Genomic DNA, 22,381 nt, shown 5'->3' with positions numbered 1-22,381 from the left:
ATTGTATGTACCTAACAGTGTGAGAAATTTTGAAAGAAACTTGAAAATAGAACTGACTAATAATATCTAATATACAGAGTGCCCTTGAAACCGACATTGATATTTAATGAGGAAGTGATTCATTAAAATAAAAGAAGTCTACAATCAGTTTGAAGTAGGAACAACAGGTTTTGAGTCAGTGTTAAATGGATTAGTGATGTCATTTCCACTTCTAGCATTTTGTGAACACCATGAAGTGTGGTATGCAAATCAGACTGTTGCACAAAAGGTTATGTAAATTATCATACTATATTTTTTATAAAATGCATGATGAAAATGTAAGGCTGCAATGAATGGATTGTTGCTGTGGTATAGTAAGATACTTCATTACATGTATGGAGAGTAAAAGAGTAACGTTGGCAAAATACGCAGACAATTCACTTTGTGTATGGTGCACATGAAGGAAATGCTAGTGCTGCAACTACTGAATGCTAACATTGTTATCCAACAAGATGACACACTAATTGGTGTTTGTTTGTCAACATCCACAATAATTTGAGGGAAACCCAGGGTCCTGAGCTGGATATGACCATTCTTCTATTTCTTGGTGATTTCCTTCTACTTTTGACTCTCTCTCTCTGTCAGGAATTTTTTTTTTTTTTTTTTTTTTTTTTGGCTGGTGCAGCATAAGCTTCAGGCTTCCTTGCACCATGTAGCTAATAATAATAATAATAATAATAATAATAATAATAATAATAAAATTAAAATACACAAGCAGAGGAAGAGGTGCTGGATATCATGACATCCAGGCTGCAAGAATGGTCATTCCAAAACCTTTGTTTGGCACACATTGCATGAATATGGCCTGTATGCATACCATATGCAGAGAGTTCAGGCATTGCAAGGAGGAGAGATTCACTTGAATGTGAGTAATTTTTTTATGGATATTTAATCATATCATATCAATCATATCAACATTTAATCATATTGACTTTCTTGTCAATATCCTGTGGACCGATGAGGCAACGTTCACAATCTTCATACATGGTCAGTAGAAAATCTTCACACCATTAGGCAATCCATTTCCAAGTGGGGTTTAGAGTTAATATGTGGACTAGCATTGTAGGAGATAACTTTATTTGACACAAGTTCCCTGCCCACCTAAACACTGATCATTACTTACGGTTTTTGCAGAGGATTACCAACAATTCTGGAAGATGTTCCTCTAAGAGGACATGCTAAAATGTGGTTTCACCATGACGAAGTGCCTCCACATTTTGGGCAAAAATAAGAACACTCTTAAATGATCGTTACTGAAATCACTGATTTGGTAACAGTGATTCATTTCTTCGCTGCCAAACTCTCCTGACCTTAACCCATTAGGTTTTTATATGTGAGGTGAGGTCAATGAAACAAATTGTTTACACCACAGAGGTTAACAACTGGGATGACTGGTTGAATTGTATCCATAAAGCTGCCAGTGCCAGTAAAAACAACAGAAGGAATCCCATACTTACAAGTAGCACTTGCAAGTATGGGTTCCTTCTCACATAGTTTTGAAGCCTGTCTCCTATCACATGGAAGTCATTTCGAACATATTTTGTGATATTTATTTTGATTTCAGCTTGATTGCAGTACTGATAAAATTCATTTACTCCTGCTGTACAATGTTACTGAGTTTCTGAGTGCTCTTCATTTCACAGCTAAATTTAAATCAATGAACATTAATTTTATGCTAATGCTATTGTTCTGTATTTATTGGTAACCATGTACAGTACAAACAACATTATTCGGATACTTAGTAATAACTAAAATAAAAACGTCTTTATATAAATAAAATGTTTATAATTAAAGTAAGCTTTTTCATAATGATTGCTTTTCACAAATTTACTATTATACACACAATGCTAGAAGCAGAAATCACATCACTAATCTGTTCAAAGCTCAAATTCATAACCCACTGCTCTTACTTCAAATTGAGTGTAGACCTTTCTTCTTGTATTTTAATGACTCATTTCCTCAATAAATATTGAAGGTAATTTCAAGAACATCTTGTACATAGAGAGAGAGAGAGGTTTGTTGAAGAACGTACTTTTGAAATAAGTACAGTGCATCATTTTCGAACTCCATCAATAGTGCAACTGCAGGTACAATAACCTGATAAGCAGTACTTGACTGCTTTACAAACAGGCATTTTCCTCTTTTAGCTAAGAATAAGAAACAAAAATTTTATTAACCTAACCGGATTAAGTTTCATTAAGCTGCTTCCATTGAGGAACTGAATGGAAACAGCATCTGATTGCTTGATGGAACATTACCAATGTATGCACAGCATAGCAGTTTAATTATTTGCTATATTTGAGGATTTTGTGTCAGACAACGTTAACTACAAAATCATTTTGTAGTAAACATTTTTGTAATTAAAGAAGAAAAAGTCATTTGACATTTTCTTGGTTTACCGGAAATGTACTTAAAGCCCAAGCTAACTTGTAAACTACTAGAGAAATACATGTCTATGACATGATATGCATTGTTCTTTGTATGAAGTTAAACTAAAGTTATCTCAAAACAAAAATGCAATTTTGTAGTTACCGTTATCTGACACTAAGCCCTCAAATTAAATGGTTATGTACAACATACACTTTGGTTAGGAAAATTCACTGAGGTATTGGAGAGAGAGAGAGAGAGAGAGAGAGAGAGAGAGAGAGAAGGTGAGTGTTTATTTCTAATTTGGAGCTACAGGATAAGGGTGCACTCATTTGACAGTGTAATATTTCATTAAACAATGTGCCATCAATCTCCGTTTGTCATGCCACCAGAAGATTGTCTATCATTGGCATTTTTACTCATTTAGCTCCAGCAATAGTATGACTGCAGAAATAGTGTAGTGATGCCAATTTTAAGCAAAATTATAACGTATTTATTGGGCTTACATTATTTATTAATGTAAATTCTTACTTTCATTAAAAAGAAATGCTGTAAGTGATATCCATCATACTCCTGAAAAAATTCTGCAGTTGCTATCTGATATGCACACAACTTCAACTGTAATTAGCATTAGTAAAGGCATATGATGCAAGAAAGCAAGCTTATACAGCAACAGCCAAAAAAAAAAAAAAAAAGAAACCCTTCTCATTTCACCCATCCACTTGCTCCAAATGTCTGTCTAGTTCTGCCTTGAATCTATTTAAGCCATTAACTTCTACAACGACAGATGGAAGTTTGTTCCAGCAATCAACCACCCGCTGGCTAACGGCAAGCTTCCGCACATCTATCCTACAACTGTCTTTGCTCGATTTGAATTTATGTCCTCTCAGGTGATTATCTGAGCAAGAGGAAGAATCCCATCAGCATTGAGTATGCTCAAACCATTCAAGACCTTATACACCTCAATCAGATCACCTCGCTGGTGCCTAGTCTCCAGACACTGTAATTTGCAAAACTTAAGCCTTTCTTCGTAAGAGCACCCCTTTGTTCCATTCACTAATCTTGTTGGCCTTTTCTGTACTCGTTCTAGCAGCTCTACATCCTTCTTGAAATGAGGCCTCCAGGCCTGTATACAGTACTCTAGGTGTGGCCTGACCATTGCCTTGTACAATGGAATAATCACCTCCTTATCCCTGCTGGAAAAATTCCTGTATATCATTGACAATACTCCATGAGCTACTCTTGCAGCCTGTCTGCACTGCTCAGAGAACTTCATATCTGCCTGCACAATCACCCCCAAGTCCCTTTCATTCTCTACCACTGTCAGTGTAGTACCACAGAGTTGATACGTTGCTCTGGGGTTGCTGTTTTCCATGTGTAGTACTTTACATTTGTCAATGTTAAACTTCATTTGCCACCACTCAGCCCATCTGCTCAACCTTTCCAGATCCTGTTGCAGCAGTGTAGTGTCAGTAGTGTCCTTGACAACCCTGCCAACCTTTGTATCATCTGCAAACTTGGACATTAAGCTTGATATACCATCATCAATATCATTTATAAATACAGAAAACAATAATGGACCCAACACTGAGCCCTGAGGGACTCCACTAATAACATTAGTCCACGATGAGCAGTGTCCATTGATTACCACTCTCTGTCTTCTCCCACTCAACCACCCCTTTATCCATAGCAGCAATTTGCCTCCAATGTCACACTGCTCCAATTTGTGTAGCAGTCTTCCATGTGCAACAGTATCAAAAGCCTTTCTAAGATCCAAGTATATAATATCAAAGTTATTCCCTGCATTCAGTTTTTTTGTGACTGCATCATAGTATCCAATCAAGTTGGTCAGGCAAGACTTCCCCTTAACAAAACCATGCTGTGTCTGAGCTATAACTGAAGTCTTGTCTAAATGATCCTGCAGTGCTTCTTTAACCAGTGCCTCCATTAATTTTCCTGGAACAGAAGTTAAGCTCACAGGTCTATAGTTACTTGTGTCAGCCTTTGATCCTCCTTTGTGAATTGGGGTCACATTTGCACATTTCCAGTCTATGGGTACCTCCCCTGAGTCCAAGGAAGCTCTCATAATTATGGCTAAGGGTTTGCTTACTTCCTTTGCTGCCTCCTTTAATATAACTGGATAGATCCCATCCACCCCGGGTGCCTTTCTTGTGTTTATCTTCAACAGTTTCTCCTCCACTTTACTCCCAGTTATTTCAAGATTCTGTAGCTTACTGCTAGAGTTGAATACACCTCTGGCATTCCCCTCGCTGAATAACTCCTCATGTGTGAATGTCGATGCAAAATATTCATTTAGTTTGTTAGCTACCTGAGCAGGATCATCAACACTTGACCCATCAATATCAAGTGGACCAATCTGATTGATCCCCTTCCTTCTAGAGTTTACATAAGTAAAGAACTCTTTGCTGTTTTTCTTTGCATCCCTTGCCAAGGATTTCTCGTAATCTGCCTTCGCCTGCCTAACCTCCTTTGTAACTTGGTTGCATATCAACTTGTATCTATCATAGGCTTCTGTGTCATGTGTTAATTTGTAAGTATTCCATGCATTTTTCTTCTCTGCCATATGCCTCATTAGTTCATCTGACATCCATTTTGGCCTAAACCTTGAACAATATTTCTTAGTTGGTATGTAAAGCCTAGTAGCTTCCAAGATACGTTCTTTGAATGCTTCCCATTTTGAATTTGCTGTTGGTAACATCATCAGTTGGTCCCACTGTATAGAATTTAAATACTGTCTCAGTCCATCGTAGTTGCCTTTACGGAAGCAATAACCCTTCCCTTTACCCCTAATGGTAGTTACCTCTTTCAGTAAATCCCACTTCAGCACACTGTGATCACTGCCACCTAGTGGTTCATTTATCTGCAGATTCTTAATGCATGAAGAATCACTGCTGATAATCAAATCAAGAGTATTACTCCCTCTAGTTGCCTCCTGAACATGCTGATGTAGAAAACAATCATCCAATAAATCCACAAAAGCCCTGCTAGTGTGTGAGTAACCAGCCCCCAAATTCCAGTCAATATCTGGGAAATTAAAATCTCCCATTATAAGACTCTCTGATTTACTGGCCCACTCTATTTCCCTGTACAGTTCCTTATTATACTCATCAGAGTCATTAGGCCTATAGCACACTCCTACTCTCAGTTTTGATCTCCCAATGCTTATGTCACACCAAACTGACTCAACACTGCACTGTCCAGCGATGTCGACTGGCTTCACTTCCTTGGTTTTTATGTGTTTCTTAACTAATAGCATAACCCCTCCCCCCTTCCTATCCTGTCTATCCTTTCTGTAGACATTGTACTCCCCAAATTGCAGTTCTGCATCCCTTATATCTGTGTCACACCACGTCTCTGATATCCCAACAATATCTGCCTTTGATGTTTTGAGCAATACCTCATATTCATCAAATTTATTTACTAAACTCCTAGCATTGGTGTACACGCAAGTATACCTGCACCTGTTTCTATTCTTAGCTACCCTAACACAACCCATGTGTTTATTTGTACCGCAATGGCTCCCAGCAGTCTCTGAAATACCATGCATCTTGTTTTTCAGGCTTCTGCTCATTCTAATAGAAGCAGTGCAAGAATCTCTTTCACCTCTGCCAGTGGCTACTGTCAATCTATTGGTCTTTGTCTCCCCCCCAAGCTAGCAGTTTTCCGACCCACCTAACACTGCCTCGATAGCATTAGCAAATATTCTTGCACCCTTTCTATTTAAGTGTATCCCATCCCTGTAGAAGCAATCTCTCCTGTGAACAAGTACAGTCCAGGCTGAAAAAAATTCTACCCCTTGAGCCTTGCACAATCTTTCCAGGGCCGAATTGATCGACAAGGCTCTCATCATATACTCCCTCCTATCGTGTCTGGGCAGAATTGCAGACACTTTCAAATTCAACCCTAAATGTTAAACTTCAGTTGATACCTCTCAACCCATCTGCTTAACTTTTCCAGATCCTGTTTCAGTAGCGCACTATCATTACTGTCATTAACAAACTTGCCAACCTTCATATCATCTGCACACTTAGACATTAACCCTGATATATCTTCATCAATAATATTGAAATATATCAAGAAAAACAATGGCCCCAACACCAAAACCTGGAGAACTCCACTAAAAACATTAGTCCATGAAGAGCAGTGTCCGTTGATAACCACCTTCTGTCTTCTCCCAATCAACCATCCTTTTATCCATTGTATTCCATACTGCTCCAATTTGTTTTTTTTTTTTTTTTTTTTGTGTAAACCACAAACATCAGAAGTATTAGAACCTATAGTAGTTGGTACCATGCTGGGGTTGGAGGTTGAGAAGACGAAAGAAGATATTTTTTGACATTGGACTTGAACTTCTGTAGACTGTAATTTTCAGGAAATACGTATGGGGGAAGTTTGTTCCAGAAAATGGCAGTTGAATGAATAAACGAGGAAGATGAAAAGTTGGTTCTGTGAGTTTGAAGTTGGACAGTAAATGGATGTTGGCTGGTGGTGGCACGGGTTCGGACTGTTTTGAAAGAGAAAGTGGGAATTATAGAAGCCAATTCAGAAGAACACTGCCCATGGAAGTATCTGTAGAAGAGACATGCAGCAGAAACAGTACGTCTATGAGACTGCGAGTGGAGAGACTCAGTTAGAGATGAATCATTAATTAACCTAACTGCCCTTTTCTGAATGGAATCAAGAAGCCTGAGAGAGGTTTTGGGAGCACCACCCCAGATGTGGGAACAATATTCCATGGCAGGGTGGATTTGCAATTTATAAAGAGTGAGCAGCTGTTTGGAAGAAAACTAACGCCGAGAGCAAATGAGAAAACCAAGTTTTTTAGATGTAGAGGAAGCAATATTTGTAATGTGCTTGTGCCAACAAAGATTAGAAGTCAGTGTAATCCCCAAAAGATATATATATCATTTTGCCTAGAAATCGGAGTGTCACTAAAGATAAGCATAGCAGTAGAAGAATCCTTTTTGCGAGATATATAAAAAGACTGAGTTTTAGAAGGGTTGAAATAAACTAAGTTGTCTTTGCCCCACTGGAGAATTACCTGAAGATCGGCATTTAAGAAATTGGTAGCAGATTTTTGAGAAGTTGAAGCTGATTGAGCAGAACAAGGTTTCTCAAAATAGAAAGTGGAATGCAATGTGCTATCATCGGCAAAACTATGGATAGGATTTCCAGTCAATGGAAGAAGGTCATTAATATACAAGAGGAAAACAGTGGGGGAAAGAACTGAACCTTGGGGACATACACCTCTATCAGATCACCTCGCCGGTGCCTAGTCTCCAGACACTGTAATTGGCAAAACTTAAGCCTTTCTTCATAAGAGCAACATTTTGTTCCATTCACTAATCTTGTTTCCCTTCTCCGTACTCATTCCTGCAGCTCTACATCCTTCTAGAAATGAGGCCTCCAGACCTGTATACACTACTCAAGGTGTGGCCTGACCATTACCTTATACAAGGGAATAATCACCTCCTTATCCCTGCTAGAAAAATTCCGGTATATCATTGACAAGACACTGTGAGCTACTCTTGTAGCCCATCTGCACTGCTCAGAGAACTTCATATCTGCCTGCAAAATTACCCCCAGTCCTTTTCATTCTCTACCACTGTCAGTGTAGTACCACAGAGTTGATACGTTGCTCTGGGGTTGCTGTTTCCCATATGTAGTACTTTACATTTATCAATGTTAAACTTCATTTGCCACCTCTCAGCCCATCTGCTCAACTTTTCCAGATCCTGTTACAGCAGCATAGCGTCAGTAGTGTCCGTAACAAACCCTGCCAATCTTTGTATCGTCTGCAAACATGGACATTAAGCATGATATACCATCAGCAATATCATTTATAAATACAGAAAATAATAATGGACCCAACACTGAACCCTGAGGGACTCCACTAATAACATTAGTCCATGATAAGCAGTGTCCATTGATTACCACTCTCCGTCTTCTCCCCCTCAACCATCCCTTTATCCATAGCAGCAATTTGCCTCCAATGCCACACTGCTCCAATTTGTGCAGCAGTCTTCCATGTGCAACAGTATCAAAAGCCTTTCTAAGATCCAAATATATAATATCAAAGTTATTTCCTGCATCCAGTTCTTCCCCTAACAAAACCATGCTGTGTCCAGGCTGCAATTGAAGTCTTGTCTAGATGATTCTGCAGTGCTTCTTTAACCAGTGCCGCCATTAATTTTCCTGAAACAGAAATTAAACTCACAGGCCTATAATTACTTGTGTCAGCCTTTGATCCTCCTTTGTGAATTGGGGTCACATTTTCACAATCCCAGTCTATGGGTACCTCCCCTGAGTCCAAAGAAGCTCTCATAATTATGGCTAAGGGTTTGCTTACTTCCTCCTTTAATATAACTGGATAGATCCCATCCACCCCAGCCGCCTTTTTTATATTAGCATTAGCATTACTAGAGGCATTTGATGCAAGAAAGCAAGCTTATGCAGCGTCAGCGAAAAAAAAAATAATAAATAAAATAAATAAATAAATAAAAAATAACCACTTCCACTTTACCCCTCTGTTCGTTCGAAATACCTGTCCAGCTGAGCCTTAAACTTATTTAGGCTATCAACTTCCATGACAAGGGATGGAAGTCTATTCCACCAACCAACCACCCGCTGGCTAAAGACAAATTTCCTCACGTGTATCCTACATCTGTCTTTTCTCAATTTGAATTTATGCATTCTCAGGTGATTATTCTGAGCAAGAGGAAGAATCCCATCAGCATTGAGCATGGTCAAACCATTCAAGGCTTTATACACCTCTATCAGATTACCTCGCCGGTGCCTAGTCTCCAGACACTGTAATTTGCAAAACTTCAGCCTTTCTTCGTAAGAGCACCCCTTTGGGATGGAAGTCTATTCCACCAACCAACCACCCGCTGGCTAAAGACAAATTTCCTCACGTGTATCCTACATCTGTCTTTTCTCAATTTGAATTTATGCATTCTCAGGTGATTATTCTGAGCAAGAGGAAGAATCCCATCAGCATTGAGCATGGTCAAACCATTCAAGGCTTTATACACCTCTATCAGATTACCTCGCCGGTGCCTAGTCTCCAGACACTGTAATTTGCAAAACTTCAGCCTTTCTTCGTAAGAGCACCCCTTTGGGATGGAAGTCTATTCCACCAACCAACCACCCGCTGGTTAAAGACAAATTTCCTCACGTGTATCCTACATCTGTCTTTTCTCAATTTGAATTTATGCATTCTCAGGTGATTATTCTGAGCAAGAGGAAGAATCCCATCAGCATTGAGCATGGTCAAACCATTCAAGGCTTTATACACCTCTATCAGATTACCTCGCCGGTGCCTAGTCTCCAGACACTGTAATTTGCAAAACTTCAGCCTTTCTTCGTAAGAGCACCCCTTTGTTCCATTCACTAATCTTGTTGCCCTTCTCTGTACTTGTTCCAGCATCTCTACATCCTTCTTGAAATGAGGCCTCCAGACCTGTATACAGTACTGTAGGTGTGGCCTGACCTTTGCCTTATACAAGCGAATAATCACCTCCTTATCCCTGCTAGAAAAATTCCTATATATCATCGACAATACACCATGAGCTACACTTGCAGCCCATCTGCACTGCTCAGAAAACTTCATATCTGCCTGCACAACCACCCCCAGGTCCCTTTCATTCTCTACCACTGTCAGTGTAGTACCACAGAGTTGATACGTTGCTCTGGGGTTGCTGTTTCCCATATATAGTACTTTACATTTGTCAATGTTAAACTTCATTTGCCACCTCTCAGCCCATCTGCTCAACCTTTCCAGATCCTGTTGAAGTAGCATAGTGTCAGTAGTGTCCTTGATAACCCTGCCAACCTTCGTATCGTCTGCAAACTTGGACATTAAGCTTGATATACCATCATCAATATCATTTATAAATACAGAAAACAATAATGGACCCAATACTGAACCCTGAGGGACTCCAATAATAATATTAGTCCACAAGGAGCAGTGTCCATTGATTATCCCTTTGATTAACCCGAAACTTCCTTTGCTGCTTCCTTTCATATAACTGGATAGATCCCATCCACCGCAGGTGCCTTTCTTGTATTTATCTTCAACAATTTCTCCTCCACTTTACTCTCAGTTATTACAAGATTCTCTAGCTTACTGCCAGAGTTGAATACACCTCTGGCATTCCCCTCGCTGAATAACTCCTTATGTGTGAATGTCATGCAAAATATTCATTCAGTTTGTTAGCTACCTGAGCAGGATCATCAACAGTTGACCCATCGATATCAAGTGGACCAATCTGATTCATCCCCTTCCTTCTAGAGTTGACATAAGTAAAGAACTCTTTGCTGTTTTTCTTTGCATCCCTTGCCAAGGATTTCTCGTAATCTGCCTTCGCCTGCCTAACCTCCTTTGTAACTTGATTACAGATCACTTGTATCTATCATAGGCTTCTGTGTCACGTGTTAATTTGTATGTATCCCATGCATTTTTCTTCTCTGCCATATGTCTCATTAGTTCATCTGACATCCACTTAGGCCTAAACCTTAAACAAGATTTCTTAGTTGGTATGTAAAGCCTAGTAGCTTCCAAGATAAGTTCTTTGAATGCTTCCCATTTTGAATTTGCTGTTAGTAACATCATCAGTTGGTCCCACTGTACAGAATTTAAATACTGTCTCAGTCCATCGTAGTCGCCTTTACGAAAGCAATAACCCTTCCCTTTACCCCTAATGGTAGTTACCTCTTTGAGTAAATCCCACTTCAAAACACTGTGATCACTGCCACCTAGTGGTTCTTTTACCTGCAGATTCTTAATGCATGAAGAATCACTACTGATAATCAAATCAAGAGTATTACTCCCTCTAGTTGCCTCCAGAACATGCTGATGTAGAAAACAATCATCCAATAAATCCACAAAAGCCTTGCTAGTGTGTGAAGTGACCAGCCCCCAAATTCCAGTCAATATCTGGGAAATTAAAATCCCCCATTATAAGACTCTCTGATTTACTGGCCCACTCTATTTCCCCGTACAGTTTCTTATTATACTCATCAGAGTCATTAGGCCTATAGCACACTCCTACTCTCAATTTTGATCTCCCAATGCTTATGTCACACCAAACTGACTCGACACTGCACTGTCCAGCAATGTCGACTGGCTGCATTTCCTTGGATTTTATGTATTTCTTAACTAATAGCATAACCACTCCTCCCTTCCTACCCTGTCTATCCTTTCTGTAGACATTGTACTCCCCAAATTCCAGTTCTGCATTCCTTATATCTGTGTGACACCACGTCTCTGAAATCCCCACATTATCTGCCTTTGATGTTTTGAGCAATATCTCAAATTCATCAAATTTATTTAGTAAACTGCTAGTATTGGTGTACACGCAAGCATACATGCACCTGTTCTTTTTCTTAGCTACCGTAACACAACCTATGTGTTTATTTGTACCCCAATGATTCCCAGCAGTCTCTGAAATATCCTGCATCTTATTTTCCAGGCTGCGGCTCATTGCAATAGAAGCAGTGCAAGAATCACTTTCACCTCTGCCAGTGGCTACTGTTAATCTATTAGTCCTTGTATCCCCCCAATCTAGCAGTTTTCCGACCCACCTAACACTGCCTCGATAGCATCAGCAAACATTCTTGCACCCTTTCTATTTAAGTGTATCCCATCCCTGTAGAAACAGGCTCTCCTGTTAACAAGTACAGACCAGGCTAAAAAAAATTCTACCCCTTGAGCCTTGCACAATCCTTCCAGGGCCGAATTGATCGACAGGGCTCTCATCATATACTCCCTCCTATCGTGTCTGAGCAGAATTGCAGACACTTTCAAATTCAACCCTAATTCACAGCTTTTTTTCAACAGTGACCTGTACTTGTTAAGTAATTCCACCGGGCTCCTACTCTTAATATCATTAGTGCCAACGTGTACAACTATATCACCTTTTGTGACCTTAAAAGATGATATCCGCTCTACAATGTCATCAACCTTTGCCCCTGGCAGACATACCCTGGTCCTGTTCCACCTATCCTTTATACAAAGCATGTTTCCCGTTTCCCTGACAATAGACTCACCAACAACTACTAGTTCCTTTGGGACCAGCGCATTCTGCCTTGGGGGCTGCCGCTGTGTTGCATGATGACCAAGTGCAAGCTCTGGCATTGGTGTGGGCAGCTGAGAGCTTGATGGGCCTTCACTTTTAATCCTTTGAGGGCATCCACCCTGTCCTTCGAGCTCTCATATAGGCTCATAACAATGCTGAGTTGTCGCCTGATTTCCTTACACTCCTTGCATCGCGCTCACACAAAGACATCCCCCCGTGGAAGTATCATGTCCCGTATCTGACTGCTCCACAAACATCAAGCAAGTAGTGCATTTTAATAGGCTGTGATTCAGAGGGCAACTGCCCCCCTCAGTTCTCCCCTGAGCCACAGCACTCCCATTAGCTTGAGCCTTTTGCTTTGCTGCTCTGGTCAGAGTCATGATTTCAATTTAATTTCAATTTCAGTACAAAATTAAAAACTCTAAACTTATTCCTCAACACAGTTATAATGCTATATTTATGTTTCAGTATCGAGTGTTATCTACGAAATCCCTTTATATAACTTCCGTATCAAGTTAAGTATTAATTATTTATTTTTTACTAATTATTTATGTTACGTAACCCAAGTCGTTATATGTATAATGAAAAGTACAATTAACTAACAATGAAGTTCAACAAGATTAATTATCTGATTAATTTACAATATTATGTACTATACTATACTATATTAAGCTTATGCTATCTAGTTCGAGATATTTTGTATCGCGTTACAATGGCGGCTATTTACGAACGGTAAACACGTGGATTTGATACCCTTTCCGATACTAAGTAATACCTACAAAAACTCTATCTAAGTTACTTTAATCTAAGTATCGTAAATAAGAATATAAAACTACTCCAAAAAATAAGTTAATATGCCAATTTAAGCTAATAAAACAGAAAAAAAAAAATCAATATTTATCCTCAAAAATTTCTCCTCCAATTTCCTCTCAGTTATTACAAAATCATCCAGCTCACTGCCAGAGTTTACTCACCTCTGGCATTTCCCTTCATATGACTCCTCATGTGTGAATGTAGATGCAAAATACTTGTTTAGTTTGTTGGCCACCTGGGCAAAATCATCAATAGTTTTACTATCAGTATCCAGTGGACCAACCTGATTCATCCCTTTCCTTCTAGAGTTGACATAGGTAAAGAACTCGTTGCATCCTTTGCCAAGGATTTCTCATAATCTGGTTTTGCCTGCCTAATCTCCTTTGTAACTTGGTTACAGACCAGCTTATATCTATCATAGGCTTCCATGTCACCCATTAATTTATATGTATCTCATGCATTTTTCTTCTCTGCCATATGTCTCATTAGTTCATCTGATATCCATTTAGCCTAAACCTGGAATAATATTTCTTAGATAAATTCTTTGAATGCTTCCCATTTTGAATTTGCCGTTGGTAACATCATCAGTTGGTCCCACTATATAGAATTTAAATACTGTCTCAGACCATCGTAGTCGCCTTTACGAAAGCAAAAACCCGTTCCTTTACCCCTGATGGTAGTTACCTCTTTGAGTAAATCCCACTTCAGCACACTGTGATCACTGCCACTTAGTGGTTCCTTTATCTGCAGATTCTTAATGCGTGAAGAATCACTACTGATAATCAGATCAAGAGCATTACTCCCTCTAGTTGCCTCCCGAACAGCTGATGTAGAAAACAATCACCCAATAAATCCACAAAAGTCTTGCTAATGTGTGAGTGACTGACCGGCGCCTCCGTAGCCAGGTGGGGAGGAGCAGCAGTGCATAGCACACGCTTCTTGATTAGACCGGGGTTCGAGCCCGTCACCACCAAATACGGAGGATGCGGAAAGGTTAGGGAATGACCACCGCATATCCCTGAGCAATATGGTCTTAGTTGCTAATGCTTCTAAAAACCATAACAAGAAGTGACTGACCGACCCACAAATTCCAGTCGATATCTGAGAAATTAAAATCCCCCATTATAAGACTCTCTGATTTACTGGTCCACTATATTTCCCTGTACAGTTTCTTATTATACTCATCAGAGTCATTAGGCCTAAAGCACACTCCTACTCTCAATTTTGATCACCCAATGCTTATGTCACACCAAACTGACTCGACACTGCACTGTCCAGCGATGTCGACTGGCTTCACTTCCTTGGATTTCATGTGTTTCTTAATTAATAAAACATACAATACACAGCAACTTAAATTTCTATAGTTAAACATGTAACAGGGAGAAGCAGTTGTTGACCAAGTTAAGGTAATTGCTAACAAGGAAAACACTGATATAATTATATTACAAGAGCCCTATACTCAAGCCAAACAAGTGCATGGCTACCCACTCACATATAAGATCATAGAGACAGAGCAAGAGATACCATGGGCAGCAATTGCTATATGAAATCCGGATCTCACAGCCACCAAGATATCTAATCTGTGCATGGCCTGGGTGGTGTGTGTGTCCATGTGATTGGCCTTCTGGGTACGTTCTTTGCAGTATCTCTGTACTGCAGGCATGGGGAAGATATCATGCCAGCAATTAACTAACTAGACAACCTTACAAGCCTTTTACCCAACAAAAAAATCATAATTGAAGCTGATGTGAACTGCCAATCACACTCATGGTTTGGTGGCACTGGGGAATTCCTTACAAACTCCCATTACTCTATTCTAAATCATCCCAACAACTTGCAAAACTTCTGTAACACTATTTGGAAGTCCAACATAGATATTACTCTGCCCACATGACAAACAGCAGAGCACATCTCTGGCTGGTGCATCTGGCCCATAATGGCCTTTAGCTGCCATTATGTGCCAGACACACCAGCCAGCCATCATCGAGCCATCACATATACCATGACTCGATCCCATCAGCAAGTAATCAATCCAAAAATCACCCTCAACAGATATGCAATAGCCAATCCAAACTGGAAAAATTTCACAGAAGTTCTTAGAACCCCTACATGCCAACACCCTGCATCTGGCTGACCCAGACACCCACCAGAGAACAGTTACTACTGCCATAGCCGATGCATGCAATTTGATCTTTAAAAGAAAGAACCCATTCCCATGTGCTGTGCCGGTGTCCAGAGCTGCAGCGGGAAGTAAATCACAAGAATAAATATGCCAGAAGGCCTTGGTGCCCCTGCCAGAGTAGATAACCTCAGACAGCAGTACAGCACTGCTAGAAATGCCTAAACTACTCTAATCAGGCAAAGAAGTGTACATCATGGGAGTATCTAGTGTCCACAAATGAAAATGCACATCCCTGGGGGTTGGTATACAAAGTTGCAACAAACAAGCTTGACAGGGGAGAAGTTCTTATATCAACTATCACACTGCAACCATTGACTACTATGTGGAACAAGTCAGTTAATAATATTCTGGACACAATTTTTAAACCACCAGTTCCCAATCTTAAACCCAACTGTCCTTTGCGATGCCAACGCCACTTATACTGCCCAAGTAATTGAGCCCCCTTCACTCTGGAGAAACTCCACCATACCATCTGAAAATTCCAAGACAGGAAATGTCCAGGCCCTGACCTCCTACAGCCTGAGACTGTCAGAAAAGTTGCTGTCCACTCAATAAAAACTTCTTCTGAACCTCTTCAATAAATGCCTCTCCAGAGGAATATTTTGAAGACTAAATGCACAAGACATCTCTAGTAGTCTCCTCTACTAGAGAAGCGTTATTTATTCAAAGTAGTGCAATACCTGGTATCTCATTGTGAAGGTAGCCACAATATGAGATAAAATCAAATGATGCCATTACGCTACTTAAGTAGTTAAATTTAGGGTAAACTATGGTATATTTACTCCGATATTATATAGTTAATTTTTAACCCATAATCTATTATGCCCTGTGCATTTAGTCTTCAAAATATTATCATTGCCTTCACCATTTGGCATCTCTTATATTGTGGAATTAACTTTGCAGCCGTGATGGCATATCTTGCATTATTAGAGTGCCTGCCCACTGATGAGTAAGCCAACAATCTCCGAAATACATCTGGGTGGTGCCCACTGAGAATAAATAACAGTAGTCTCCTCTACTAGAGAAGTGTTATTTATTCGAAGTAGTGCAATACATGGTATCTCATCGTAAAGGTAGCCACAATATGAGATAAAATCAAACAATGCCATTATGCTGTTTATGTAATTATTGGGTAAACTACGGTGTATTTACTCCGATATTATATAGTTAATTTTAACCCATAATGTATTATGCCTTGTGCATTTAGTCTTCAAAATATTATCATTACCTTCAATACGAGATGCCGTTTGGCATCTCGTATTGTGAAATTAACTTTGCAGCCATGATGGCATGTCTGCTTTATTAGAGTGCCTGCCCACTGATGAGTGAGCCAACAATCTCCAAAACACGTCTGGGTGATGGTGCCCACTGAGAATAAATAACAGTAGTCTCCTATATAAATAACACTACTAGAGAAGTGTTATTTATTCGAAGTAGTGCAATACCTGGTATCTCATTGTGAAGGTAACCACAATATGAGATAAAATCAAACGATGCAGTTACACTACTTAAGTAGTTAAATTTATGGGTAAACTATGGTGTATTTACACTGATATTATATAGTTAATTTTAACCCACATATTATGCCTTGTGCATTTGGTCTTCAACTCTAATTTTTGTAGGCATCTCCGTAGCCAGGTGGGATGGAGCAGCAGTGCGTAGCACACGCTTCTTGATTAGAAGCGTGTGCTACGCACTGGAGCAATATGGCCTTATCCCGGAGCAATATGGCCTTAGTTGCTAATGCTCCTAAAAACCAAATAACAACAACAACTAATTTTTGTACTTTTTTTTTTTTTTGGCCTCTGTTCAGGAAGCTAGAGTATGATGAGCAGCCTGGCTCACCTCTCAGTGGTGGTGGCAGGCAACATAGGGTCCCTGCGGCCAAGTCGCCAGAAACACAACAACAGAACAAAACACAATACTACAAAAACAAGACATTACACTCTTTTCTGGCTTTTGCAGTAATTCTGCATTCCATGATAGAGTACATACAGCACAGTTGTGGGAAACCACCGGTGGCTTCCCACATCTGTGCCTGACTCTAAATACTATGCCACTATATAAACTGGGCACACATTCTATATGAATGTATAATTTATGGCATCCCCAGAACCCAGTTAACAGCACAGATGGGCTCCATTCCCAGGAGAGAAGAATATCTATTCATAATAGAAGAAGAAAATTATAAAGCATTTACAACCTCCACACAGAAAGTATTTGAAATGCAAATATCTATCCAAAGAATGGCAATTCAGCCCCCAGCAGTTAAACACTAAACAACAGCAAAAATGTCCATGTCAAGGCTCAAGCTAATGGAAGTGCTGTGGCTCAGAGCAGAACTGAGGGGGGCAGTTGTCCTCTGACTCACAGCCTTATAAAATGCACTGTTTGCTTGATGTTTGCAGAGCATTCGGGTACGGGACATGATACTGCCAAGGGGGATGTCTTTGTGTGTGCGCGATGCAAGAAGTGTATCGATATCAGGCAACAACTCGGCGTTCTTGTGGGCCTATATGAGAGCTTGAAGGACAGGGTGGAGGCCCTCGAAGAAACTAAATTGAGGGGGCCCATCAAGCTCTCAGCTGCCCACATCAATGCCAGAGCTTGCACTTGGGCATCGCGTGACACAGAGACAACCCCTAAGGCAGAATGCGCTGGTCCGGAAGGAACTAGTAGTTGTTGGTGACTCTATTGTCAGGGAAACGGGGAACATGCTTTGTAAAAAAGATAGGTGGAACAGGACCAGGGTATGTCTGCCAGGGGCAAAGGTTGATGACGTTGTAGAGCGAATATCATCTTTTAAGGGCACAAAAGGTGATATAGTTGTACACGTTGGCAATAATAATATTAAGAGTAGGAGACCGGCAGAATTACTTAACAAGTAGAGGTCACTGTTGAACAAAAGCCGAGAATTAGGGTTGAATTTAAAAGTGTCTGCAATTCTGCCCAGACACGATAGGAGGGAGTATATGATGAGAGCCTTGTCGATCAATTCGGCCCTGGAAAGATTGTGCAAGGCTCAAGGGGTAGAATTTTTTTCAGCCTGGACTGTACTTGTTAACAGGAGAGATTGCTTCTACAGGGATGGGATACACTTAAATAGAAAGGGTGCAAGAATATTTGCTGATGCTATCGAGGCAGTGTTAGGTGGGTCGGAAAACTGCTAGCTTGGGGGGAGACAAAGACCAATAGACTGACAGTAGCCACTGCCAGAGGTGAAAGAGATTCTTGCACTGCTTCTATTAGAATGAGCAGAAGCCTGAAAAACAAGATGCATGGTATTTCAGAGACTGCTGGGAGCCATTGCGGTACAAGTAAACACATGGGTTGTGTTGTAGGGTAGCTAAGAATAGAAACAGGTGCAGGTATACTTGCGTGTACACCAATGCTAGGAGTTTAGTAAATAAACTTGATGAATTTGAGGTATTGCTCAAAACATCGAAGGCAGATATTGTTGGGATATCAGAGACGTGGTGTCACACAGATATAAGGGATGCAGAACTGCAATTTGGGGAGTACAACGTCTACAGAAAGGATAGACAGGATAGGAAGGGGGGAGGGGTTATGCTATTAGTTAAGAAACACATAAAAACCAAGGAAGTGAAGCCAGTCAACATCGCTGGACAGTGCAGTGTGGAGTCAGTTTGGTGTGACATAAACATTGGGAGATCAAAATTGAGAGTAGGAGTGTGCTATAGGCCTAATGACTCTGATGAGTATAATAAGGAACTGTACAGGGAAATAGAGTGGGCCAGTAAATCAGAGTGTCTTATAATGGGAGATTTTAATTTCCCAGATATTGACTGGAATTTGGGGGCTGGTTACTCACACACTAGCAAGGCTTTTGTGGATTTATTGGATGATTGTTTTCTACATCAGCATGTTCGGGAGGCAACTAGAGGGAGTAATACTCTTGATTTGATTATCAGCAGTGATTCTTCATGCATTAAGAATCTGCAGATAAATGAACCACTAGGTGGCAGTGATCACAGTGTGCTGAAGTGGGATTTACTCAAAGAGGTAACTACCATTAGGGGTAAAGGGAAGGGTTATTGCTTCCGTAAAGGCGACTACGATGGACTGAGACAGTATTTAAATTCTATACAGTGGGACCAACTGATGATGTTACCAACAGCAAATTCAAAATGGGAAGCATTCAAAGAACTTATCTTGGAAGATACTAGGCTTTACATACCAACTAAGAAATATTGTTCAAGGTTTAGGCCAAAATGGATGTCAGATGAACTAATGAGGCATATGGCAGAGAAGAAAAATTCATGGGATACATACAAATTAACACATGACACAGAAGCCTATGATAGATACAAGTTGATATGCAACCAAGTTACCAAGGAGGTTAGGCAGGTGAAGGCAGATTACGAGAAATCCTTGGCAAGGGATGCAAAGAAAAACAGCAAAGAGTTCTTTACTTATGTAAACTCTAGAAGGAAGGGGATGAATCAGATTGGTCCACTTGATATTGATGGGTCAAGTGTTGATGATCCTGCTCAGGTAGCTAACAAACTAAATGAATATTTTGCATCGACATTCACACATGAGGAGTTATTCAGCGAGGGGAATGCCAGAGGTGTATTCAACTCTAGCAGCAAGCTAGAGAATCTTGAAATAACTGGGAGTAAAGTGGAGGAGAAACTGTTGAAGATAAACACAAGAAAGGCACCCGGGGTGGATGGGATCTATCCAGTTATATTAAGCAAACCCTTAGCCATAATTATGAGAGCTTCCTTGGACTCAGGGGAGGTACCCATAGACTGGAAATGTGCAAATGTGACCCCAATTCACAAAGGAGGATCAAAGGCTGACACAAGTAATTATAGACCTGTGAGCTTAACTTCTGTTCCAAGAAAATTAATGGAGGCACTGGTTAAAGAAGCACTGCAGGATCATTTAGACAAGACTTCAGTTATAGCTCAGACACAGCATGGTTTTGTTAAGGGGAAGTCTTGCCTGACCAACTTGATTGGATACTATGATGCAGTCACAAAAGAACTGGAGGCAGGGAATAACTTTGATATTATATACTTGGATCTTAGAAAGGCTTTTGATACTGTTGCACATGGAAGACTGCTACACAAATTGGAGCAGTGTGACATTGGAGGCAAATTGCTGCTATGGATAAAGGGGTGGTTGAGGGGGAGAAGACAGAGAGTGGTAATCAATGGACACTGCTCATCGTGGACTGATGTTATTAGTGGAGTCCCTCAGGGCTCAGTGTTGGGTCCATTATTGTTTTCTGTATTTATAAATGATATTGATGATGGTATATCGGGCTTAATGTCCAAGTTTGCAGACGATACAAAGGTTGGCAGGGTTGTCAAGGACACTACTGACACTATGCTGCTGCAACAGGATCTTGAAAGGTTGAGCAGATGGGCTGAGAGGTGGCAAATGAAGTTTAACATTGACAAATGTAAAGTACTACACATGGGAAACAGCAACCCCAGAGCAATGTATCAACTCTGTGGTACTACACTGACAGTGGTAGAGCATGAAAGGGACTTGGGGGTGGTTGTGCAGGCAGATATGAAGTTCTCTGAGCAGTGCAGACGGGCTGCAAGAGTAGCTCATGGAGTACTGTCAATGATATACAGGAATTTTTCCAGCAGGGATAAGGAGGTGATTATTCCATTGTATAAGGCGATGGTCAGGCCACACCTAGAGTACTGTATACAGGTCTGGAGGCCTCATTTCAAGAAGGATGTAGAGCTGCTGGAACGAGTACAGAGAAGGACAACAAGATTAGTGAATGGAACAAAGGGGTGCTCTTACGAAGAAAGGCTTAAGTTTTGCAAATTACAGTGTCTGGAGACTAGGCACCAGCGAAGTGATCTGATAGAGGTGTATAAAGCCTTGAATGGTTTAAGCATGCTCAATGCTGATGGGATTCTTCCTCTAGCTCAGAAAAATCACCTGAGAGGGCATAAATTCAAATTGAGGAAAGACAGATGTAGTATAGACGTGCGGAAATTTGCCTTTAGCCAGCGGGTGGTTGGTTGGTGGAACAGACTTCCATCCCTTGTGGTGGAGGTTGATAGCATAAATAAGTTTAAGGCTCAGCTGGACAGGTATTTTGAACGAACAGAGGGGTGAAGTGGAAGTGGTTTTTTTTTTTTTTTTTTTTTTTTTTTTTGGCTGATGCTGCATAAGCTTGCTTTCTTGCATCAAATGCCTCTACTAATGCTAATGCTTACATTTATAATTTATTTATAATTTACTTATATTTCTTACTTTTGATTCTAAAATTTCCTAACCATTTTTAATCACTATATTTGGTTTATATTTAAATTACTTAGCATATATTGATCATTACAGAAACAGAGAACTTTTTGTTTTTTGCCTTCAGTCTGGGTAATTGGCCCCAGTTGAAGTCGTCTCGATTGTGGGTAAAAAAAAAAAAAAAAAAAAAAAAAATGTCTCCCATCATGCCCAGATGACGGTTTAAAAAAAAAACTGTCAGGATAACTGAATTCAGTGAACTGACAGTAATCTGACAAGATTAAAACGGACTGACTAGGGCATACCCTAGGAGTAGCCTGCCATGTGTAAGGACCTGGGGACCCAACACCAAATAAGTAACTATGTAGGGGATAGAGATGTACAGACAGCCAGGGAAGCACATTATCTGAAAAATATTAGTATGCTAGCAGCAAGGGAAAGCAATGTAGAATGAAAGAATGAATGAAAAGAACAAACGAAAGAGGACGAAAGAGAGGGTGAATGGGTTGGGCACCGAGTGAAATAGGAATTATGGTAAAATGGAATAAATCTCAATTTTGGTGAAAGACAGTGACCCAGCATGACAACCCAGTATGAATGAGTTAAAGAGAATAACAGCAAAGCTTAACTGACAGTACTC

The 22,381-nt window shown here is 40.2% G+C and overlaps 1 protein-coding gene across 5 annotated transcripts in view; it reads right to left on the bottom strand.

The window, feature by feature from the left end:
- Positions 1–22,381, bottom strand: part of LOC150077364 (UDP-N-acetylglucosamine transporter-like) — a 392,219-nt gene that overhangs the window by 280,772 nt on the left and 89,066 nt on the right. The gene's annotated exons all lie outside the window — the stretch shown is intronic.

Source organism: Mastigoproctus giganteus, chromosome 12 (assembly GCF_048544385.1).
Source record: "Mastigoproctus giganteus isolate SK-2022 chromosome 12, ASM4854438v1, whole genome shotgun sequence".
NCBI lineage: Eukaryota > Metazoa > Arthropoda > Arachnida > Uropygi > Thelyphonidae > Mastigoproctus > Mastigoproctus giganteus.
This window is presented reverse-complemented; position numbering and strand designations above follow the sequence as displayed.